Source organism: Gopherus flavomarginatus, chromosome 1 (genome assembly GCF_025201925.1).
Source record: "Gopherus flavomarginatus isolate rGopFla2 chromosome 1, rGopFla2.mat.asm, whole genome shotgun sequence".
Classification (NCBI taxonomy): domain Eukaryota; kingdom Metazoa; phylum Chordata; order Testudines; family Testudinidae; genus Gopherus; species Gopherus flavomarginatus.
The window spans coordinates 50,006,927-50,033,201 of record NC_066617.1 but is presented as its reverse complement, the minus strand read 5'-3'; the positions used below and the strand labels follow the sequence as shown (position 1 = coordinate 50,033,201).

Below are 26,275 nucleotides of genomic sequence, written 5' to 3'. Positions count from 1 at the left end.
ATAAAGAGAATCTTAAACTACCTCCCCCTTCAGCCCTCTTCCATGGGTTCTCATGTGGGAGGGGGCTGGTCAGACCCTTAGTTATATTTCAGAAAAGGCTACCTTCTAGACCAGTTTCTTGGACATCTTTCCATTGTCATCAGGGGAGATTTTCTGTGGATGGAGAGTAATATAGGTCACTAACTTTGTAACCCCAGCCCGTACACCATAATCAAATATTAACTTTGAAACTCTTCACAAAATGTATTTGACTTCCCTAGTCTTTGGCTAATATAATGTATACTGTGTGGAGCTGTAATGCAGGAGAGCTCATTCAAATTTACGAAGACAGTATTTGGACATTAAGTTTTCTGTACAATAAAACAAGTGTATTGTGAAACTGAAGGGAAATGGAGACAAAGGAGTCAAACTTTCCTTTCACATACAGTTAAATACCATCCACTAAATTTGCCATACAGGTGGCTAAACTAGTGTCTTGCTTTAAATTCTGAATCTTCTAGAATGCATATAAAATTGAGAAATATGTCTGTGGTCACAAAACTGTACGTACGTGGTGACTTTTAACTGAGCACTTTCAATATTCCTCACTCAGGTATTCATTCATTCATTTCATTCATTCATTCGGTGTTTCATTTTATGAGTCAAAAGACTCCACATGTGGCTGTGGAAGAACGAGACCATATTTTCAGTACTGGTGTGCTTTATGGTGGGAGTGATATTATAACGTATTGGTCACACTACACTGAATGTTTTGTAGAAATGGAAAGTGTTTATAATGGAAAGTTATCGTTTCCAAATTGAACCATTGAGGGAAAAGTCATAATGGCTCCTTATCTGGCAGACCTAGCAGCCCACACTCTGGAAAAGTAAGAGAGAGGGTAGAGACAGGAAAGCTGACCTGGGAAAACATGAGACACATAGACCCAGGTGTGTGAGGATATGACTGGTCCTTCCAGCATGACTGGCGGATTTCTCCCTTTATTGGGTAAACGGCTGGACATTCAGAGAAGTTAACCTCAAGGGGGCTGAGGACAGATCAAAGCTGAGAAGACAGGAAAGTTTTGTCCAGGGAAGTTAAAGAGCACTAGGAGAAGTTACTCTGACTTTGAGTTTTATTATAATCAAGTTCTCAATTCAGTGTTTCTGTGCCTGTGCATTCCTCTCAAATCTCTTCCTGTCAGAGTGCAGTAAGCGTGGAGGATCCACTGAGATAATTGATTTTATAGGATAGACCTCTCATAACAAAGAATCAGTGGACAGATGAACAGGAGACTTACTGTTAGACATTAAGACAGGTCTTTATCACCTTAAAATGGACAATCTACAGGAAGTTGTCAAATGCTTGGGAGGAGGAAAACCAAGCATGGTACTCTAATTAGATGATGAGTTGATTACTTAGGGCTTGTCTACACTTACCAGGTGACTGATCGAGCGGTGACCAATCCATTGGTGATCAATTTAGCAGGTCTAGTGAAGTGTCGCTGATTTTTGTTTATATCAGCATATGAGCAGAGTGGTTCAGGGGCCCAGAGAAACCCCTTTGAATGTATTACTGTGCCTGATGGATCTCCAGCAAAGTATCATTTCTTCATCTGATCGAGCCAAGACATCTGTGATATATCATCCACAGCTAAATTTTACAGGCAATAACAACAGGACTATAGAGTGATAATATCTGGGGTGAAAAGAGGCAATAATTGGTAGTTTGAAGTGCCCAAGATAGGTGGATGTATAGAAGATCCTAAAGGTAGTCTGGCATCTTGGCTTGAGTACATGAATACCCTTGTTATTTTAATTAGCTGGAACATCAGCAAAAGTTGGGATGCTCAGGCAGAGCCATTCAGGAAATGAGTGCTGTTCAGCAGAGTGAGGCAGGCAGCTTGAGCAATCCTGAGCCAGCCACACACAGAAGGGGGGAGCAGGCAAGGAAGAGAAAACATGGCTTTGGAGACTAGAAGACAGGGAAAGCGCCATTCTGGAGCCGGCCACTCCAGTCGCCTCAGATCTATCTGGTACTTATCTGGCCACTTCATGATGATATCTGAGTGCCTCCGATTAATTGACTGTTGATTCTTGCAGTAGCCCTGTGAGGCAGTGAGTATTAGCCCTGTTCTTTGGCAGGGAAACTGAGGCATAGAGTAACTTGCCCAAGGTTACAAAGAAGTCTGTGGCCTGAGCTGGGAAACTGAATCCTGCTCTCCTGGCTCCCAGGGTAATACCCTGTCCACTAACTAGACCATCCTTCATATCTCATTGGTAAAGATAGTCCAGTCGCAAGGGTTGCTGTGACGCAGTTGAAGGGAGAAAGCGTATTACCCCTCGGTCAATTAAAACCACTTGCCTGAATTCTGGGAATGGGAAAAAATCTGATTTAAAGGAAGATTCCTCTTTTTTTTTTAGAGGGAGAGTGTGGAGTACAACTCAGTTTACCCAATCATAGTACATAATTTGTGACAGCAGGATAGAATTCCTTGTAAGGAAATAGCTACTGGATGAGGCCTGTGATTTGTTTAAATGTCATAAAGAAGTTGTGAAATTAGAGAATGAAAGTGGACCATTTCCAGTCCATCTTCATATGTTCAAGGGGTAGGAGTAGTACTTAGGCCGCAGAATCAAATAGTCGTAAACTCTGTCTGTTTAATCTGCAGAAGCAGAAAAGGAGGACAGATCTTTTAGCCTGAGAACAGGCAGGAGGATATTCTAGTCCTTTGAGCTGCATGACCCAGATAGAATGTGCAGTACATACACAGCCTCTGCGTCACCCTGTCTGAGCCAGGAGTGGAAGCAAAGGGGATTCGTGTAATTTCAGAACAATTAATAGTAGCTCTGTACCCAGCTAATAATATAGCCACAGAACCTTGCAACCCTCTGCTTTCTCTGAGCTGGGATACCCTACTTGACCTCTCTCACTTGACCCTGGAGCAGCAAGGACAGTTTCACAAAATGCTGTGAGAAGAGCATACAACACTTGTGAATCAAACAAAGGGAATATATGAGGATGGACAAAAATGAGCAACTATCCACCTAGTTTACTGGAACGGACTGTTGTAACATCATTTCTTTGACCCCAAGTCTGGGAAGGTCAAAGCCATAATGAAATCCTTTCCTGATAGAAAGGATCAAAACTATTGTGCTTCCAATGATTTGTAGACAGAAAAAGCATGGGACATTGAGACTCTATATTGATTTATGGAGAGTTAATGTATAAAACTATACAGATAGACATTTTCTACCCAGAATCCAATTTAGGACAGTGGAAAATGAATGGCTTTACTGTACTTGATCAAGGTAAAGCTATCCCTAGAGTTTTGAGTGAAGGTGCTCATAAGCATTTGTAACACCACAGGAAGATGAGTGGACTTTTGCATTCCTTTGAGTTGATAGATGCTCCCTATCTGCTTTCCAATATTGCATGGCAAGTATTTGGTGGTTTCCGAGATGATCTATGAATCTCGGTTTTAGAGGACATTCTGGTGTACAGCCAGGGTATTGAGCAGTATATGAGAAATGAAAGAAAAGCGCTTATCAGATTGCAAGACTCTAGAATAAAATTAAAACCTGGTAAGTGTGACCCCTTTGAGAGAGAAGTCCAGTATCTGGGAAGTGACCTACTCTATCACATGGAGGGTACTGAGGTTGAATCTCAAGGCATGGCTTGCAGTTCAGTTGAAAGAGAAGAAACCAGAACCCAATGCAAGAGATTACAAAGGCCTGTGAGTTTCCTGAAGAGAACGTTGTGGTTCACTGGGGACTCTTTTCATATTGTGCAGTCCTTATATCACCTTTGCAAAGGACCTTATGAATAGGGAAAGAGCCAGAAGAGAGAGAGAAAATGGACCCTTGTCACTTACCTTCTGCGCAGAAAGTCTATAGACCAGGAAGCCACCAGGAGGTTTGAAGAGATTATTGGACAATTTGTCTATCCCCTGGCGCTAACCTATCTCATGTTCAACCAGCTATTCATTTTCCACATTGATGCTTTGGCCTAAGTGCCAGGACCATATTGTGTTGTAAATAATTTGCCACTGGGTCATGATGTCAGGCAGAAAACTTGCATTCATGGAAGTAAGAATTCTTGGCATTGAAATATGTTGTTATTGACCAATTTAGGGACTACCTGTAGATGGCCAAGTGTGGAGCACATGCAATTACAATAACCCATTGTATGTTACGACTACTGCAAATGTAAATGTTGCAGGGTGTCAGTGAAAATAGTGGGTTTCAAAGCTCCCATACCACACCCATCCTTCCACAAGGGAATTCAGTTGAACAATTTAGCAGAACACTGTTAGCAATCTTATGAACATTGACTGGAGAACCAAAGTCAAACTGGAAGGGCTATCTACACCAAAGAGTGCATGCTTATGCTTATTCTCCATTTTCCTTGCTGTAAGGATGGTCTTCAGTGTGACACATAGATAACCTTTTCTAACTTGGTACAGAGTAAGCAGATAACAATTATATTAGCTATGCATCTGGATGGAGGGAACAAGTGAATAGAGCCTATGGAAATCCGCAAGAAGGAAAGCTGGAAAGGCTGACTAGTCAGATGGATAAAACTCAAGCACAAAGGCAAAAAAGGAAGATATTGGAAGCAAGGAATTCAGTGGGATGTCAAATGAATAAAATAAGTTGGATACAATCACAGCCTTTAGTACACTATCCTGAAAATTAGTTACAGCTACCACTCCCTAGCAGAACTGCCAGGCGCTGCTCCAGTCCATGGGGATATATAGTTTCAGGGCTCAGGAGACTGAATTACATATGTGAGCAGCTATCCGTGATTAGGCATTGGAGAGAGCAGTGCCAGCAGAAATGGGCATTCAGAAGTCTTTACCTTGTGCTTGATTGGGAGTTCTATTCATGGATGTGGATTGGCTGCCTGGGCTCCTGGATTATACTAGTTGAACCTGATTGTCAGTGCATTTGTCTTTTATATGGAGACTACTAGTCACAGCATGCAGTACTTTATCTAGATCCAAGAAGATTTCATCTTGATCAAGATGGTGTGTTGCATGCTTGATGACTGCAGTCTCTGTGGGCCCCAACTCTATTAGAGATGCAAGTGGCTGCAGGTTGCCTTTGGTCACCTCTATTATAGGGTTTACAATTAATTGAGCTGCTGGCGTTTTAGTTATTTGTTAGCTCCAATTAATTATTTCTTTTGTAAAATCCAATGCACAAAGACAGGAAGAAAACTATGTTAATTTTTGGTTCTACCATCTTTATGAGTATCCCATTAAACACAGTATTCCTGTGAACACAAATAAATCTGACTTTTTTTATAATCCAGAATGTCAAATCAGTCACCTCAAAGTTTGAGAAAGTCAGTGCTGCTAGTCACAGAGATTCAAATGCAAATTTTTACATTCTTACTCTACCTGGGTGAAAACAACATATTCTTTTATTCACTTCTAGGTTATTGCTTCAAAAACCATTCCAGGTTAAAGTTGTGACTGTGTCTTCACTAGGAAGAAACTCCCTAGGGGTATGGCTACGCTTGAAACTTCAAAGTGCTGCCGGGGCAGCGCTGCGGCAGCGCTTTGAAGTGTAAGTGTGGTCGCAGCGCCAGCGCTGGGAGAGAGAGCTATCCCAGTGCTGCACGTAAACCCCATCCTCTACGGGTGTAGCTTGCAGCGCTGGGAGCCACGCTCCCAGTGCTGCGGCACTGATTACACTGAGGCTTTACAGCACTGTATCTTGCAGCGCTCAGGGGGGTGTTTTTCACACCCCTGAGCGTGAAAGTTGCAGCGCTGTAAAGCGCCAGTGTAGCATGGCCTAGGATTACATCCACCAGCTAACCTGGGTTTAAAAACTGCAACAGATTTATCTTCACTAGGATTGTAACAGAATTTAGTTAACATGGATTAAAAGTACACCATTCTACCAAGTGAAGGTGAAGCCTGAAATCACTGCCTTGTGGTACGCTATTGTATGACTGATGTGAATATGGGTCTTAGCTGCTTTTCCTACAAATATCCACTTCACAAAACCATCATCTCTGGAAATCCTTGTTATCAGCCTATGTAGAGAGGCCAAGGATTTGAATGCACATGAGAATGAACTACCCACTCATCTCCTAGAAGTGGTCTTTTCAAGAATGAGTTGAAGCATGTTGTCGGCAACATGAGGAGGCAGATATTCTATCCATGCAGAACCTGTTCTGTTAGTTAAAGTTCAGTACCCCATGCTGTCAATTCTCGTGAGCTGGAACATAATTTTTAAAAGTCAGTTTTTATTGGTGACTGGTTGATCAATAATCCTGACAGTGTCAATGATTGGACTAATCTTTGCTCACTGACTGAAATTTGACAAGTAATCCTGTTTCTGCTTCAGAAGTCAAAAAAGTAATTTCCTAATGGGAAGATGGGAAAAAAAAACCCTCATGCCTTAGGCCTTGTCTATGCTATGGGGGGAGATCAATCTAAGTTAAGCAACTTCAGCTACATCACGTAGCTGAAGTCAACGTACTTAGATCTACTTACCATGGGGTCCACACTACGCTATGTCGATGAGAGATGCTCTCCCATCGACTCCACTTACGCTTCTCATTCAGGTGGAGTACAGGAGTCAATGGGAGAGCAATCTACAGTCGATTTTAGCGGGTCTTCACTAGACCTGCTAAAATCAACCACTGATGCATCATTTGCCACACTTCAATCCCCTGGTAAGTGTAGACAAGCCCTTGGACTCAGACCAAAGTGTTGGGCTGTGCTCCTTGTGCTGCATCATATGAGAGCCCTTTGGAGTGATTTGATATGTTGAAAGAAGAGAATGAAGAGGCCCAGTGAGGTAACAGCGGATTTTATCAATGAATATATTTCAAAATACAAAATTGTACATAATTGTGATTGACAATCATCCCAACACTTTTTATTTATATCAGTCCAGACTGATATAAATAAACAATGGATAGGTAGGGAGAAATCTGAGGTGTGACAAAACATGTTAGGTCACTTATGTGGGATGATGGGATAACTGCTTGGGATCTGATTATCCCAACTTGTTTGTTTGATTCTTTTGTGTTAGCAGTTTTTTTTAAAAAAGGGAGTGGAGCAATAGCCACTAACTAGCACAAGTAGAATAAGCTTTCTCTTTTCTTTAAAAGCCTGTTTTTTCTAAGCCTTTGCATATCAGCCAAGTTAAATGATGTTGGGCTGAAGTCTGGTAATGTTTTCAACTTTCATACAAATTATTTCAACAAATTACTGCAAAATGCTGTAATTACGGTACAGATCAGCACAGACAGATTTAGATGTGACTGATGTAGTACAGTGAAACCTGTTCTAAGAGCACAACAAGGTTCAACAAAAATTGGTTGATTAACAGACAGTCTTCTTGTAAGAGTGGAGTAGAATTGTACTCAGTGCATGTGGTGATTTTTTGGCTGGCCTCTTAAGACAGGAGGTTGACTGAGAACGTTGATCTCTTCTACTGGATTCAGTGTCATTCCTGTTGCCTTAAACACTGTCTGAGTTCACGATGGGCTTGTCTGCATGCAGAGCTGCACTGGTTAGCAGAAGGTCTGACTTTAAACCAGTATAGTTAAACCAGTGCCAAAGACTGTATGGACGCTTTAAACCAGGTTTAGCTTAAATTGACTAGGAAAAGGTTTAAAGTAAACCCTAAGAAGCCACTCAAACTGAAATAAGAGTGGCCACAGAGGGGGTTGCCATAGTTTAACTGCAGCACTGTTCCAAAGCCCATTGAAGTAAATAAACTCCAATTGACTTCAATGGGCTTTGGATCAGACCCTGGTTCTCTTGCACTGACAATGGGCGTGGAGACGAACCTGCCTTCCGTTAGCCAAATCCACCTTGGGCAAGACCAAACCCTAACTAAAGAGTTCTTGAAGAAACACTTTCTTTCTTTAAACCTAAATTAAATCAATTGAACAGGGCTCCTAATTCTCTAGCCCCTGAATTCCACTAAGGGAGTTCCAAAGAGCTTTTTTCTAGAGGGAGCAGCAAGCAGACGCCTCTGTATGAGGCTGGTAAATGTAGAGGAAAATATAGCAACTTCTTTTTTTGTTCATATGTTTTACTCAAAGAGTAATTGATGGCAGGAAGAACACCTTCCAGCATCATGGTACCTGCAAGGAAAATGGAGATCACCTTACTGTTTCTTGGAGCAAATAGGAACATGTACTAAAAAACATTGATTATAGATGATTATAGGTGATGGATTATAGATGATGGGTTTTGTAAATTGCTTGTGGTGTGGATATCTTCAATGGCTATTGCACAAGTAACGGAAAAGTTTGGGAGGTGTTCTGAGTGACCTTTATGTTGAGTTTTCTATTCTCCGGTCCATGTAAAAATAACAGATTTACTATTTGCTTATTTCTGAAAAATCTTTGTGGGATGAGAGTGCATCTTTCACTGATAAAACACCAGCTTCCTAACTCCTGTTGTAACATCACATGTTCCAAACAAAACAGCAGCTTGTGTTGCTACTCTCTTTTGTACTCCTTCATGTGCAAGGCCACATTTATATCTCTGTCTGTTACCTTTGATAGAAACATGTGGTTTGAAGTTCATATCTACCAAAGATGAGCTACAGTTTCTAAGCACATCAAAGTAATTTAAATCAATAACTCTGATTTCTTTGGTCTCGTGGCATGAAGTCAGGCCTTTGATGTTACTTGCGCAGAGTTAAGCTTGTTTATGTAGAGCACATGGTAGAAAAGATTTCCAAGACTGATGCTAGTTAATTTGAATTGCTCCAGCAATGGATGTGGGCTTTCTTCCCTCAGGAGCTAGCTCATGGAATGACACAGTAACATTTCTATTGGCCCACATAACAGGTACAGCCAGCAGTGTTTACATTATGCCCCCAGATGATTGCTGTTGTTATTACTTCTTTGTACTGAGGTGGCACCTAGGAGCGCCAGTCATGGATCAGGACCCCGTTGTGCTAGGCGCTGTACAAACACAGAACAGATGGTCCCTGCCCCAAAGACCTTGCAGTCTATGTACTGTGTTGTGTATAATTATCAAACTAGAGCTGGTTTGGAAACTTTTACACTTTTGAAGAAAATGGGGAAAAATTAAAAAAAAATACTTTCTGACAAGCTCTAAATCCAAACCAAACCAAAAAATACCAGTGACTGGGAGACAACTGAGCTGTGGAGACTTAAGCAGGCATTTGAGAGAGCAAGCTCATGCTGGAGAAGGAGCAGCAGAGTGAGGGAGCTACATTCCTTGAGACTCCTCTGCAGGCCTTCGCAGGGGTATTTAGAATTTGGAAGACCTGGCCTCAGTGCTGCTGAATAGGCTGTAAAGTTGCAGGCATATGCAAGAAGGGGATGAAAGGAGGAATAGTAATAGGGGCAGGCCTGAGCATGGTTGATGGTGGTGTTCTTGACCCTCTCTTGGTGAAAAGACCCCTATAAACATTTTAAATGCTTATAAATTAAAAAAAAAAAAAGAAAAGTGCCAGAGATACTACTAAAAGGATGCTAACATTAGTCAGTTTTTGAAAGAAAATTCAAGTTGGCGTCGTCTCTTTCACAAATGCATAGATCTATATGGAAGAGTATTTGCCACAGTAAATGTTGCCAAATAGTCTTAGATGATTTGCATGAACAAGTGGGGTGAGCCCCTTGAAAGCCAGCAGCTCTGTAAAGCCGCCTGGCAATCCAGTGCATAGTGTCTACAGAGCAGGCTTGCTTGTCTGCAAAGCAGGCAGGGATTCTCTTTGCACTTCCGGGCCAGAACAAGGGGTACTACTGGGGTGGAGCGAAGGAAACAAAAGAGTGAGGTAGCCACGTAGCTAATGGTGGGAGGTGGAGAGTTGTAACCATGACACCAACACTACCTATCCATCTTATCTTCTCACCACTTTGGTGGGGATGCTGTCCTCCATCCTGGATTTTATACTCACAGATTTCCCTGTTTTACACATCTCTCTCTATCCTGACAGTCCTCTTTATTCAACTAAAACACCAATTTAAGAGCCTTGCATTTTCTTTTTCACCCAGATGGTATCCTCTGCGCAACTGGAAACAATCTCTGCTAAAAATGAATGGGCACAAGCCCAAGACTGTAGACTCACTTGCAAGATGATCCTCCTTCTGTGTTACTTCAAACTAAATTCATATTGGGGCGTACGTTTGCATGAGAATGAGCATACCCAAATGGAATTGCAGAATAAGAAAAAAAAGAAATGGCCTAGTGATGTTTTGTTTTAGCCTGGCTTGCTTTTAATCCTGGTAGCCATTCAGCCTTGATGATAGCAGTAAGCCTGAGTACCAGCTGTGCCTTGCCATGTGCTGCTGTGTTATTTCCAGCTCCTGTGAAAATGAGGCATTTCCATTTAATTTGCATTTTTCTCTTTTTCTCAAACAAACAAATGAGCACAGCAAATGCATTTATGGCCCCATTAGTGATGCCTCCCCTCCATTCAGCTACATATACTGTATGACCCCTTTCAATCCATTGCTTTCTTTACATTTTCTAATATTGTGTAGTTAAAAGAAAATGACAAGACATCCTGTAGTCAGTCAATGGAATATCCCCAGTTATTGATTAGATCTCCTGCAGTTTTCAGCTGTGCTTTTGGCATTTGTGTTTTGAATGCAGATTCTCGGTCACAACCCCATTCACCAATCCAGAGCCATTACTGGGAAGCGGATCTACTGAACACTGAGACAGCTCTGCTGGAAAGTGTCCTTGTATTAGGAGTTTATCAAAAGATCCCAGTATTTGATTTGCCTTTGTTTTTGCCCAGCACTTTACATTTAAGGGGCTAGTGCATTTTGCCCTCTGAAACAATTGTTACCCTTCCCTTACTATGATATGGTCAACTACTAAAAGTTTCCTGCCTAATCTTTTATTCTCTTCCCTCTTCTCCCTTTGGTGCCACCTGACTGCCTCCATTGAGAATATCAGCCCCTACTGTGAATACACGCAGCCTCCCTTTACCCATATTCACATCCTTCAGCAGGGAATGCATCCAGATAGCCAATAGCTACGCTAGTCCCACATGAAGCACTCAGCGTGAGATGAAACAGAAATCTGTGGTTTGAGACTGATCTAGCAAAACATCAGATAAATACCAAATGGGCTAGGATGAACAGAAGGAGAATCAGCCCTTCTGTGACTGCTATGCTCTGCACAGTTGAATCTGATGATGTCCTTTCTCCTTCTGCCTCGCATACCTTCTGCAGCAGTTCCTAGTAGCTTCACTCATGCCCTTGAGAACTTCCTGCCAAATTTGATTTCTTCACATCACAGGACAACAGAGAACTACCAAAATATTGCTCTCCCCTATTGAGAGAGGCTGGCATAGAAAGCAGATACTCTCCCTGCCCTCAGTGGTCTGATGCCCTGATATATACCTTCCTTCTTCTTACTCTGCTAGCCAAGTCTGCAAGGAAAATCAAGACAGATTAGCCCGCTGATCTTGGTAGCATCACAGCAGTTTGGTTTCCCCATCTTTGAGAGATTTCAGCCTGCAGACCATGGATGCACTGTATGTGGAGGATCTCCTCACTCAATAACTGATTAGGGACCAAAGACAGCAAATCAACACTACCATCACAGAAACTGTACAAAAGAGCAGTCTATAAAACATAACTAGCTGCTTGCAGAAGCTGGGACAGCTTCCACCTACTTCATACTGGAAGAGGTTCTACACCTGGAGTGTGAAGAACCTTGTCCCAAGAATATAACTTGCCAGATCCAGATCTGAAGAAACTTTCAGTTATGAACTACTTGGACTTTCCTGTTCACTAGCTTTTGTAAGGTCTTAAATCTTAACTCCAAGTGGCAGAATCTGATGTTCTCAAGATATCTAGGGGACAAGGTCACCAAGCGTCTCGTTATTTCCAGATTCTTAAGATCTGTTTTCAGGCTCAGACTGTGTTCCAAATTCTAGTTGTAACATTATATTTTTATTCTGGATTTTTTTGCATCATACCTTTCTATCTGTAAGAATCTTGGTGCTCTATTTTCTGTTACAACCAAGGTTGCATGCCAGATAAGTCACCTTGGTATGAAGAATGAGGCTAATTAAGTGAAATAACTATGAAGGAGGCAATTTTCCATCTTATGGTGGACAAAGTAGTTTTAGGGACAGCAACCAAACCTATGGCAAAGATCAGTTCGGTTACCTATTTGACTTGAAAAGCATCTTTATCCTTGTGATTGAAGTATAGGCACCCCATGGAATGCAACTTCATTTTCTAGATTGCAGGTGGGCTTGCAAGTATTTTCTGTGTCAAACTGAACCCATTCAGAAATTAGATGCCTTATTTGTCCTTGTCTAGAGCCACTGGCAAGGAACTAGAGCCATGAAAATAAGTATATCTCATTGGATATGGTGACTATTTCAGACGCTTAGAGAAAAGCCAAACTCCTTCCACTGTGACTCAGGCCCACTCTGTGGGTTGCATGGCAGAACTCTGGGCAGAGGAAAGTTTCATTTTATGATGCAATCTGCAGAGCAATCATTTGTTAAGTGCTATCTTCTGTATGTGACCAGATAGAGATGTACTTGTCCACTGATGTGGCCTTTGGTGATCTGGTCTTGCAGGCTCCATTGGCCACTCATATTTTATATCTTTAACCCACCTATTTCTAATCTAATACCATTCGCTAATTCCCAGTAGTGCTCCTGGACTGGTTAGTGAGGCTGGACATTGTAGTTTCTTACTTGAAAATTATTCTTCTTATAGCATACCCATCTCCCCAGGCTGGAGGATCCATCCCTTGTTAGCATAGCTGTCTGGTTTTGATAGGTAGGTGGGTATGTAAGTACATTTGCTTTATAATCATTTTTTGGATTATTTTGCCAGGCATCTCCATAAGAGTGTTTGGCTCTATTAAAAGTTTTTAGCAAGGCTTGCCTCTATTTTCAGTAGGTGGCTAGGACTTCCTAGTAGGGCTTCCAGATTAGTGGTGTGTGTGCTAGCAGAAGATCACTTTAATAGGTAAGGAATAGAATTGCCATCTTTATTATCAGTTCATTACTAGAAGCTCTTTAGCCTAAATACATTTCTGTCCAATACAATGTTTCTTCCAATTCCAGTAACAAGTTCCTTCTGCTTAGAGCAAAATTTAAAAGCTGTTTAGGAGCAACTACCTATCTTGAGCTGTAGCAGCACTGGCAGAATATAGCTGCTCTGCCTGCAGTTGCCATGAGGAGCCAAAGCCGTAGCAAGATTTTGTGCTGCAGTTATTTATATAACTATTTGTATCCAGTGTTTGTGATGAAGTGACTGTGTCATTCAGGAATAAGATCCAATGCGCATTTTGATTTAAAAATAAAATGATAAAATATCTTGCCTTAATACATTATCCTATCACAAAACTTTTCAGAGAGGGTCAACTGTAAACTAAAAGAAAAAGAAAGTTTTTATGGACTGATATAAAGAGAAGAACTGAGTGAAGTGTACAGATTTGGGTAAATTTAAATGGAAAGAGGGGGTCTGTCCTACCTTAAATAGTTTTTCAAGCAAATATGTATTAGATGTAAGTCCACCAAATTTTGGTAGCTGAGTAATCAGTACACATGTTTTATTTGTGTATCATATTTTGATTACAGTTATCCTTTCATATTCAAGGACAAAGTCCCTTCTTGTCATTGATTTGGTTCTGTTATTTCAAGAGAAAAGAGTGAATACAGATGTTTTTGTTTTGTTTTTAATTGCATGAATTTCAGTCTTAAATGTATACTTTTCATTTTTTAAATGCATTAAGCCTACATTTAACAAACATATGTATATTTTACATTCTTTGACAACATTCTTCCTGGGCATTAAATGATTTGAAAACAATCTAACTCATTAAACTCCCTGTGTGCAGTGTCTTGGTTCAAATTATAGTTCTAAATGACATCATAAATTTTATATATTAGCATTAGGCATAGGCCTGAAATGTAATATATTGTAACTCACCTCTTCCTTGTCAGCTGAGCTAAGGAAAAGAAATATCTCCTGAGTGAAATTAGTCAGAGTTACTTCCTGGAAAGCTGTTAATGAGGCAAAAAATGTCTGTCGTGCTGTCTGATAATTATTCACTTTTCCATTGGATTATTAATACCGAGACTAATGGGCCAAGTTTATCCCTGGCATAATTTCACTGATTTCAGTGGAGTTATTTCAAGGATGAATTTGTCCCCATTTGGGCTTGAGGAAAAACACACTTTATTCTTATGCTGCCATACTCCATTCAGCTGAACACTGCTGTTGGAATCTATACAGCAGGTTAACTTGGAGTATGGCCCTGACAATTTGAAGTAAAGAAGCTGTATCCTTCAAGGTGATATGTAACCTTGACCCCACCTACATCTTTGTTTAGGCATAGAACATTTGTCCTAGGCATGATTTAAATTTGTCTTCTGTATGTTTTTTTCCTCCTTGAGAAAAGAACAATACTTTTATCTTCATAGGAATCAAAGCATATTCATACAGTTGCCATTATAGTGAAGTTCCTTTGAAGGTGGGTGCCTATAATTCTGTTTAATGTATAGGTTCTACCCTGATATAATGCTACCTGATATAACACAAATACGGATATACCGCGGTAACGCAGCGCTCCGCGCAGGGGGGCGGGGGCGGGCTGCACACTCTGGTGGATCAAAGCAAGTTCAATATAACGCGGTTTCACCTATAAAACGGTAAGATTTTTTGGCTCCCGAGGACAGCGTTATATCGAGGTAGAGGTGTATTTTATATGGAATTGATTGGAATTGTTCATTGTAATTTCTGCTAGTTTTGCTGCAGAACTTTTTACAATACTAGAATTGGCACTTTACTGTAAAAAGGGAGATAATGGACCAGATCCCATCCGCTCAAAGAGCTTCCCCTTTCTACATAGGAGGAAATGTGGCTGCATTTGCCACATTTTACATCTTTCCTTGTACTGTCACTACTTATACTATAATCACCCAACATAGCTATCCTTTTTACTGTTTTCCTGCCTCTTATAGATTTGCAGAATATGATTAGTATGTTGAACAGTAGGACATATTGGAATGCAGTGAGCCAAATTTACATCAGTTCCACAGATGTAAATCCAAAGCTTCAGAGGAGCTAACCTAGATTGACGTTTGGTTTAGATTACTGATTATAAAATTAGAAAGAGCCACTGTGATCAACTAGTCTGACCTCCTGTATAACACAGACCAGAAGACATCCCTGAATTAATTTGTGTTTTGAACTAAAGCAGCTATTTAAGAAAAACATCCAATCTTGATTTAACAAATGCCAGTTATGGAGAATCCACCACCATACTTAGGAAGGTATTCCAAAGCTTAATTATCCTCACCGGTAAAAATGTGTGCCTTATTTCCGGTGTAACCAAGAATGGAATCTGGCCTCTTGTCTTTTTTTTTTATCATTACTACAGATATTATGAAGATTAAAAGGTTCTAATAGTGAACGTTACATATACTCACTGAAAGATGCAGGGGAAGTGGAATTTTCCATGGCTTTGAGCCCACTTACCATCATAAAATGGTTCCATGTATTTAATCTGATGGCTTTTAAATAAAAGTCCATTCTTAAGTGACAATTCTATTTTTCCAGCCTGGGTCAGAAGGTACTATTATAGGTTTGGGGGCCCTATGTAGTGTGTTGTAGGAGTGGAAGAGAAGAATTTCTGCTGGATCAAGGAAACTATATAACAAAGGAATCTGAATGTGTTACTACCAATAGGAGATTTTGAAGACTTATATGGGAGTAGAAGGCTTCTGTGCTCAGCACTCCCCAGTAACAGAGTGTCTGAATGTTGCCATGGATATAGCAGCAACAGATGTAGTCATGGACATTATTGCCAAGAAGCTTAAAAGGAGAAAGGGAAGGGGATGAGCTTGGAAAAATAGTGTCATGTAGTAAAGGTCATATGAAGAAGACCTGCGAATGCAGTCTCTCTCCTCTCACAAAAGACAAAGACTTGTACTGGTTATGCCGTTTTCCCAGTATAATTATAAACAACTACAAATGCTATAACTATATTTATAGCTAAATGCCATGCTACAGCAGCACAAAAATCACAGAAAAAACTAACCCAACAAAGGTCACAAAACCAACCATCAAGGAAAGAAATCAGTAGGGTTGTTTAATACTCCATTGTTTTACAGCCAAGCTAATACTTAACAAATTTTCATATCTAGAGGATAGAAGTGTTTACCTTTTCCCTATCCCCACTTATATACAGCAGTCGTAGGAACGTCTCTAAGTCAGTTTGCTAGAGTACATTGTGCCCTATAAGCACAGAGTCAGTGCTGATTAGCAAAGGGTATTAATGGGTGGAACACTTCTTGTCAGAGTCCAGATTTATCATTTCTGTGACGCATGTGATCTCTATTGTTCCATGGAGCAAAAATCCTGCAGTTAGTCAAGATCCTGAGACTTCCAGAGTATTTTATGCCGCTGAAGAGTTACCAGACCAATTCCCCATGTGTTACCTAAGCTATCCCCTTATGATCACCTTTTTTAAATGCACTTCTTTTGAACTGTGCTTTAATTTTTGCAGCCTGGAGAATAAAAACTAGAAAATGTGTCAGCATTATTATTAAAAATCATAGCTACAGATGGAGATGGTGCTTTGCAAACAATTGGTAAGTTATCTTAACAACCTTCAGGAATAGACATTTTAATGTGTCTTTTTAGTGAAAGTAGACATTGAAGACATTCATCCAGGGGAACTCTGATGAGTGCAGGTTCCAGCTTGGAAATAAAATTGGATGTGACATTCTGCGTACCAGGCCTGATATGATTTGGATATAGGCCTCAATAGATTTAACACTCAACTGTTACTTCTGATAGTCATCATACAGTGCTGTACATTTAATTCTGGAAAGTTTCGGATGAGCTTTGAGCTTTAATAAAAAGGTTGAGGGTGAAATCCTTGCCCCACTGAAGTCCAATGAGAGTTTTGCCATTGACTTAATGGAGCCAAGATTTCGCCCTAAGTCTCTTAGCATATTATATTTGTTAAGATGTCTATACTTATGTATCTGTTAAGGAGGTTTTGTGAGATGATGGCTGTGTAATGATTTAGTAGCTTTTTTGTTTCATGCAGCATACAGTTATTGGATTTTGATTTTTGGTACTTCACTTGTTGGGTGCTCAACCTGAAACCTTAAAGGGGATGGATATTCTGATGGTGTGTCCACTCCTCATCCCTTTCTGGAAATCAGGCGCTTTTAAGGTATCGTAGTTTGAGCTCCCAAAATCACTAGTCACTTTTGAAAATCGTGGCCCATATTTTTCACTTACTGAACTTAGAAGAAATATTTGCTCATCCAAACTTGCTGTTAATAATTTATTTAGTAAGCTATATTTTTATATCCAATTCATATTGTTCCAGATTGCAGCAAAGTTATAAACTCAGGCAGCTTTAGTAAATATTGACTTAGCATTTCTCTGTTCCCTTTGGAAACAAATGACAGAAGTAGTACAGTATGTGCTAAGATTAATACATCTCAAATACTTGCAATTGCTCTTGTATAATATTTCATAATATTGACTGCTGTAGTTGCTGGTACATTTTACCTGGGCTTAGTAATAATGGACAGAGTCGGAATTATTTGTAGAAAATATCATTATTTTTAACTTTAAAAGAGACCTGCTAGAAAAGAACATTGAGTTTATGCCTTGTTTTTAGTCCCTTTCAATTAACCATCCCATAGATTTCCCAAAAGTACAGCATTAAAGCCAGAAAAGGGCAGTGGAAAAAATCCTGTTAAAAAACAAACAACCAAAAACCTTTTGAGGCCTTTGTTCAGCATCATAAATAAGCAAAAAGAGCATAAACCCAAGCCATGGGTTTGATTGCAGTACAACACCACTATATCCTCAACATGAGAGAGGAGGGAGAACCGTCACCATGGGGTCAGCCCAGCATTCTAAGAGAAGATGAGAACACCTTGCAAGGAGGTGGACACCTAGAAGGCAAAGTGAATTAGAAATAGATCCCTGTGTGCAGCCTGTACCACTAATGAAACACCGAGTTCCATTAGCTCTGGTGGAGCCGTTGAAGGAACTGGCAGGTCTGTGAAGAAAAAGCATTACACTATTCCAACTAGCACAGAGTAGATCAGCAGCCTAGTAGTGGTGAGAAAACCTTCAGATAAACTGAGGAGCTGCATTAGGAGTGCATTAGCTGCACTTAATAGAGTATTGAAAAGAAGTTGCTACCCATGAGCAGGACATGCTGCCTGATTTATGCAAAGTAAATTTGTTCACTGTTTGTGGTGTCAAGGATGGTTTCCGGCATACTAAGCTACATGAACCATCCAGCCACCTGCCAACCATTGCCAAACGTTTGGGCAGGTAGTGCTTCATAGAGTGGTGCAAGTAGAATTTATTTCTTACCCGTACGTTGCACATAGGCGACTCGTGGGAGGGATACAAAGGGGGGGACACACTAGCTAAAGGGGGGTATGTGACCCCCCGTGACTGCCCTGCCAGGGCCCCCCACGCTGTCCTTGTCCCCTCCCCATCCTACGTTACCAGGAGGCTCTGTCCTCCTACTGTGCCAGATACAGATTTCTGAACTGCAGGGCTCTCTGGAACTGCAGCAGCAAAAGGAGCAGAACATGCTGGCAGCTCTGCCGTCCCTGGCTGTACTGTCCCCAGCCCCATCCTCTGGCGGAGCTGTACAGAACCCAGACAGGAGACGCAGCTGCGTGGAAGGGCTGGGGGTGGTACAGCTGCGCTGGAGGGCGGTCCCATGTTCTGCTCCTGTGACTTTCCAGTATGGTGTCCTGGCATACCGGACCATACTGCTCTACTTGCACCACTGGCTGCATATGAATGCCTAGGGGCATAAGCCCAGCCCCAGAGGTGTTCCACTGTAAACTGAACCAGGCACTAGAGGGATTCCCCAATAGGAAGATTGTAGCTGATGCGGTTCTTGTTGTAAGTGAAAGAGATGATAAGGAAGAGGCAATGCAAGACCCTGATATCAAGCTATGACCCCACTCCAAACAGGTACCAGAAGGAATGGCATATGAGGCTGAACGCAGACAAGCTGAAGTGAGGAAAACTTAGGGACTCTGGCCAGACCCCAAGAAATTGGAAGCCATTAAGGAAATGCCCAGACCAAAGCATGTGAAGGGAGTGCAGCAGTTTATAAGGATTGTCAACGTTCCAGATTCTGCCCACACCTATCAAAAGCCTATGGAACCTTGAGACAGCTCATATCCCATGATGCAGTGTGGGAATGGTCAGAGACCAGGAGCAGGTAGTTAAAAGAGTAAAGAAAATCATAAACAAGGCACCAGTCGTGTGGAGAAGTGAGTGCTACAGTGTGATGCCGCAGAAGGAGGCCTAGGAGCAGCACTGAGGCAAAGCCAGCAGCCCACAGCATTTGCTAACAGAGCCCTGGCAGGCACAGAAAGGGATATGCTCAGATACAAAAGGAGCTCCTGTTTGTGCTCTTTGGAATGCAATAATTGCATCCGTTCACTTTTGGGCACCAGGTGGATGTGCAGTCTGATCACAAACGGTTAGAAAACATCATGAAGAAGCCACTGCTGGGTGCACCTGAGTGACTACAACACATGTTACGGAGAGTCCAGCACTATGACGTGAGGATATGGTACTGCCCAGGAAAGTCACCACTGGTGACATACACTGAGCAGGAAGTAGTCTGTCAGCATGCTTCAGTACCGTCACATTTCTATACGCAGCTCCAGGCAATCCAACAAAGCGCAGAACAGGACGGGTGCTACAGGCAGTAAAACGATTTGTACTCTAGGGTTGGCCAGATCGCAAGGAACAAGTGCAACAGGAAGTTACCCCCTGCAGCTCGGTGAGGGATGAACTGTGTGTGCAAAACACGATTTTGAGTAAAGGGCATCAAGCATAATCCCAGCAGATTTAAGAGCTGATATGATGATACGGATACACACGTCACATCTGTGCATTCCTGAGATGAGCCAGGTAGTGTATCTACTGGGCAGTGCCCAACCGAGAGCACCTATGGAACTGTAGGAGGTGTGTAAAAGGTATAGTGATCAACAACAGCATGAGACTTGACAGCCTCCTGAAGTCCCGACCTTGGAAAAAGTTGCAACTGATCTGTACTCTTTTATTGATGGGAACTACATGGTCATAGTAGATTACTACTTCAGTTTCTGGAAGGTAGACTACCTGGAGGACTCTAAGGCAAGAACTGTGATCTGCTAAGGGCATGACTACACTTGCCATTTAAAGCGGAAAAAAGTACCTTTTTTGTGCAAAAACCATGGGAGCGTCTACACTTGCCAGTGACTTTGCGGTGAAAGAAAACCACCTCCACGAGAGGCGTATAACGCTTACCGGTGATGCTTTTGCAGCACATGTTCTTCCCGTTTACAGAGCATTTAGCCTCTGCAGGATATCCCACAGTACCTAGGTGACCACTCTGGCCAGATAAACAGATATCCACCCCTCCTGCTCTAAAGTCCAGGGAACTTTGAAACTCTCCTTCTTGTTTTCTTGGCAAGTACTCACTTATCATCTGGCCAGGTGACAATGCCTGCTCCATGGAGCAAACAATCCCCTGCTTGGAGCAATGCTGAGCTACTGGAGCTGATTAGTGTTTGGGAAGAGGAGGCTGTGCAGGGACCAAAGATGCCCCACGGTCACCACCCCTGTCCGACAAGACCTATCATCAAAATGGAGAGAGCTGCACTGTGGGATAGCTGCCCTCAGTGTACTGCTCTCATCCACCATGGAAGTGCTGCAAATGCAAACACCCTCTGATGCCTGTGGAAGTAAGTGAGTACACAAACCAGTGCTTTTCTTTCACCAGTTCACTATCACCATTGAAACTGACAGTGCAAAAACTCTGCAAGTGTAGACATAGCCAAAGTGAGAGTGCTTTTTGTAAGATAAGGCATACCTGACGTTCTGAGCTCAGACAATAGGCCACAGTACGTGGCAGCACAGTTCAAACATTTCAGTGCCAAATGAGAATTTGAGCACAAGACGTGTTCCTTGGGAGCCCACAAAGCGTTGGGAAGGCAGAATCAGCAGTAAAAACAGGCAAGTGACTGATGGCAAAGGCAAAACAGAGAGAAAGGGATCGCTACCTGGCATTGTTGGACCATTGTAATTCACTTTCCAAGGGACTGGATAGCTCAGTACAGGGACCCATGGGCTAGAGAACTAGGACTGTGCTTCCCATGAGGGGTAGTCTGCTGCAGCCCAGTGGAGGAACAATGGACTGTACGCAGAAGCATTTAAGAGACCACCAAGGTAGACATGCAGCTCACTACAACAAAGGAGCCAAGTTTGCGGATGATACCAAGCTGGGTGGGGTTGCGGGTGCTTTGGAGGATAGGATTATAATTCAAAATGATCTGTACAAACTGGAGAAATGGTCTGAAGTAAATATGATGAAATTCAATAAGGCCAAATGCAAAGTACTCCATTTAGGAAGGAAAAATCAGTTGCACACATACAAAATGGGAAATGAGTGCCTAGGAAGGAGTACTGCGGAAAGGGATCTGGGGGTCATAGTGGATCACAAGCTAAATATGAGTCTACAGTGTAACATGGTTGCAAAAAAAATGAACATCATTCTGGGATGTATTAGCAGGAGTGTTGTAAGACCTGAGAAGTAACTTCTTCAGCTGTACTCCATGCTGATTAGGCCTCAACTGGAGTATTGTGTCCATTTTCTGGACACCACATTTCAGGAAAGATGTGGAAAAATTGGTGGAAGTCCAAAGAAGAGCAATAAAAATGATTAGAAAATATGACCTATGAGGGAAGATTGAAAAAAATTGAGTTTGTTTAGTCTGGAGAAGAGAAGACTGAGGAGGGACATGATAACAATTTTCAGGAATGTAAAAGGTTGTTACAAGGAGGAGGGAGAAAAATTGTTCTTAACCTCTGAGGACAGGACAAGAAGCAATGGGCTTAAATTGCAGTAAGGGCGGTTTAGGTTAGATATTAGGAAAAACTTCCTAACTGTCAGGGTGGTTAAGCACTGGAATAAATTGCCTAGGGAGGTTGTGGAATCTCCATCATTGGAGATTTTTAAGAGCAAGTTAGACAAACACCTCTCAGGGGTGGTCTAGATAATACTTAGTCCTGCCATGAGTGCAAGTGACTGGACTAGATGACCTCTCAAGGTCCCTTCCAGTCCTATGATTCTCTGAGCATGGAGCTCTCACTTTTAATAAGGTGCCTTGGAAAAAACTATGAGGTGAGTGGCCAGTTCCCTGCCATTGCAATGTGATAAATAATGGTTTGGAAAAGGCAGCAAAATACACAGATAATTAATTAGTTCAGCAAATGATTTTTTTAAGATGACAATTTAATCAGTAAAATATACTGCTGGAGCAGTGCTTTAAAATCAAACAGAATTAAACAAGATGATAAACAATGGCATCAGTTCTGAAACAGGTTTGGCTCTCAATTCTCTGTGTATGGGTGCTAGAGGATTATTACTGTCACGCAGCAGTTCTTGGATGATGTTCTCTTTTGTGTTGATGTGTATACTAAACCGCTAATCGTAATTGCTGTGCGAGAGAAAAAGATAGAATCCAACAACTGTGTATTCGGCTGGAACCGTTTAATTACCCTGATGCATACCTTACATCTAAATGATAACACAATACCAAAAATGAGATTGGTGAAATGGCATTACCTAGTATGAGGATTATCTTGTAAATACTATACAATCATAGTCAAGGAAATTGGGCTAACGGCAGACTTGGAATCAGCAGACATGGGGTGAAATCCTGGCCCCTTTGAAATGAATGGCAAAACTCCCCTTGACATCAGTGGGGCTAGGATTTCACCCCTGGTTTCTACTCCTAGATCAGCCACCAATTCAGTGTTTGCAAGTCCTTTTCCATGTATCAGTTTCTTTCTCTAAACTGGGGATGTTGGTGCAAACACCCTTTGTAAAGTGCTAGGAGAAGCATTCTAAATGCCAAGCAGTATTATTATTCATGTAGGAAAGTCAGCAGTACATTGAGAGAACAAAGTTTAATTGGAAAAAGTGCCCTCGGGAGAAGTCGTGATCAGAACTATTCATACTTTCCGGTCTACCTGGTCTACTCATACTACCCGGACTGTGCCCAGTCTATGCAGGCACTGACATCTGCTTTGCTTTTTGAATCTCATTCCTTTGTATCAGGTAAGGTGCCACCAATCACATGAACCAGTAGAAGTATGGGAGGTAGGGAGGTAAGAGTTAAAAACAGATTTAAAATGGACTTCAAATGAAAAAAGAAGGCAGTAATCAAGCAAGCAGTGAGAAGTTTTGGTTGGCAAGCATTAGTGAGTTCCATCCATTCCCCTGTGTTGTTTCTATTCTTGTCTTGTGATAAAAATACAAGCTATCCATGTGCTTCAGTCCCAGTGAACAAATAATGCATTCTGTTTTGCATCAATATTTCATGTAGTATGATGAAGTGAAAGAAAAAAAACCCCATACATATCAGGCATATCCAGTGATTCCCAAGAGTTTGCCAGACTCACTTGCAAGGCATATATTGCTTTCCCTGCCTTTCCTGGTAAAGTGCCTTTTATAAATTACCAATAGTTATTGGACTTGTAACACCGAAACCACTGTCATTAGGAAGCGTCCTGGCTGCTGCTGTGAATCCAACATTTCAAGTTTCCAACCAAACTTGAAACTCTTGTTTTGATGTGTAAAGTTAGAAAATAAAATAATCTAAACCTCAGACCTGGAAGTCAGAAGTTCAGGCTTTTACTCCCAACTTGTCACTTAACCTCTCTGTGTCTTTATTTCAAAATAGACATAATAGTACTGGATCTCAAGTTGGTAAGAGGTTTAATTAATATTTGTGAAGTGCTTGGAGAGCTTAAGATGGAAAGTGTTTTAGAAGTGCAAAGTATGGCATGGTATTAATAACATCAGTCAAAAAGTGCTCCTGTGATTATGTGTTTTACAGCCTGGTGCCCTGTAATTCAGTTTCAAATGCTGAATGACTAGCAACGCAGCAGTAATTTTCACACGGTGGCCTCTGTAACCACAAATAGCTGCAAAACCTTTCCTAGTTTCTAATTGTCCACAGTTTTAACCCCTGTGAGTCCCAAGCCAAGATGAACGAATAGGGGTTGGATAAGGAGTGAGGTACATGAAAATTCCTCACTTCTAGAAGAGGCCTGGAGAATGGAAACTTTGGAGAACTACTGGGCTATCGTATTTTTTTAGGCATCTAAGGTCTGATCCTGCAAGGTACTGAATACCCTCTGCCACTGATGTCAGGGGGAGTTGAGGGTGTTCAGCCCCTCAGAAGCCCAATCTTAGAGCCCAATTCTGACCCCATTTTAAGCCCATGGTTTGACACTGATTTCAAAGGGAACAAAATTGGACCCTTATGGGGATACTGTTCATTTGAAATCTAGTCAGCTTAGAAAATAGTGAAACATAGTAGCGGGTCCTACCCCTGCCCACGAGTGCCCCTTCTAACTCTTGATGTCTTACAATTAGGCTTTATCTCCTCTGTTGCTGTATGAAAGACCCAAACAAACAGGGGAAACTGATCTGCAGACTAGGAGGAAACATTGAAACTGGCTATAGACTGTGAATTGTAGATGCGCAAAGGAAACAGACTGAAAAAGCTAATGAAAAATAAAGGCTTCGGTCTTCATTTATAGTTATCATAGGGGTTACTTGCACAAAATAGTACAGCAAGTAAAAGCTCTTCAAACAGCGGTATGATTTTTAAGATGACAATGTCCGTTAACCTGGCAAAGTATAGTAAGTCATTGTGCATTCACTGATGCTACTCTTCAGGGAAGTTTGACTTATTTAAACTAACACCAAAATATGGCTTTGATCGTGAAAACAGTTTCTCACATGTATAAAGTAACCAATATTTGTAAGTGCTTGTAAGATGGGCCTGTATTTTTACCTTGTAGCAGCTCTCAGTGTTCTGTTGGTTTGAATTAAAACAAGCAAACAACATAAAATGGGAACCCCGAGCTTAAACTAACATTGTTCCGTGCTGGGCACAAGGATTTGGCTGCTCAGCTGTCGTTACCATTAATTGGAATTGTATAGCTAAATCCCTGTGCTGAAAATCTGTTCTCCAGGGTCTGTCTTAACACTCATCAGCCAGGAAACTGTGTCACCATGACTGCCCTCGACTGCATCCCCAAGAGTATTGTATTAAAGAAGGCAGGGGAGTGGGAGGGACTGACAGTGATAAGGGATGAATGTCATTTAAAAAAAAAGTTTTAATTATCAATCTTTTGGGGTTAGAAAATGGTTTAGTATAAACCGTGCTGTGTTTCATTCATTGAATCACATGCGAAAAAATTAACTTACATAACGTGCAGCAGTTCTCTTATCACCATGTTGTTTACAAAATGAACTCTTTCAGTGCAGTTGTGTGTTCTGAGGGCTGGATTCTGGTGTCTGGAGTCTGAGACCTTACTCCACAGGTTATCTCTCTGAAGTGAACGACTACATGGGGACAAAGACCCTATACAACGTAGGTCAGGGTACCAGAATTGGACCTCCAGTCCCTTCTCTCCCCCCCCGTCCCCACCTCTCAGTCCTGCTTTCTAATGAAAGAACAGGTTCCAGTTACTCCCAGATTCTGTCCAGCACAGCTGAGAAGCTAAATCACATGTTGCTGGGCTGCAGAAATGTTCTTGTTACAGTTTGATGAAAACGGTTACCCTTGGAAAGGTAATGCCCATTTGAAAACTCTACGACAGGACTAAACAAAGAAGGAATACATCTCTAAACACCATGTATCTGGAATAAGTGAAAGCAAATAAAAAGATGGTGTTCAATGCTACTAACTTTTTATCAGTCACGTGATTTTTCTGTTCCTATTAACCTTTAACATGTCTCCAGAGCTCATTGACATGAGACCATAAAATATTGCCCTTTTTTAAAAAAACCACTTTGCTTGCAGCACTGCCTAGGCTGTCTCATTCTTGGGTTAATTGGCTGTTACTGGTAACTGCTGCAGGGAGTGACTATGCTTTCTAACATCCAGGACTAGAAAGTCAATGTCAGCCGTGTCATTTTTAATTATTGTTTCTTAATTCTACTTCTCAGTGATCCCTATTATTTTAGTTTTAAAGACAGGGTTTGCAATGTGTAGTGACTCCTCTGAATGATTGGCTGGAACAGCTGCTCTTTCCTTCCATGTCCCCGTTGCTGTTCAGTAACCAGTTAAGCAGCCCTGAGTGTGAAGCCAACCAAGCCTTTGAGAAATCAATTACACATTTTCCTTTTGCACTAGAGCAATTATTTCCCTGCATGTTTAAATAGTGGCAGTTTTTCTTTCTCCTTAAAACAAAGAAAACAGCTCCCTCCCTCACCCCGAAAATAAA

The 26,275-nt window shown here is 41.5% G+C and overlaps 1 protein-coding gene across 6 annotated transcripts in view; it reads left to right on the top strand.

Moving 5' to 3' along the window:
• Positions 1-26,275, top strand: part of ST7 (suppression of tumorigenicity 7) — a 235,557-nt gene that overhangs the window by 69,089 nt on the left and 140,193 nt on the right. Inside the window, exon 1 of one of the 6 annotated variants that reach the window (XM_050936221.1) lies at positions 16,543-16,566. The exons of the other annotated variants lie outside the window; for them this stretch is intronic. The gene's annotated coding sequence lies outside the window, so the exon portion shown is untranslated. Of the gene's footprint in view, positions 1-16,542; positions 16,567-26,275 lie in introns of those variants that run through there. 6 annotated transcript variants of the gene reach the window in all.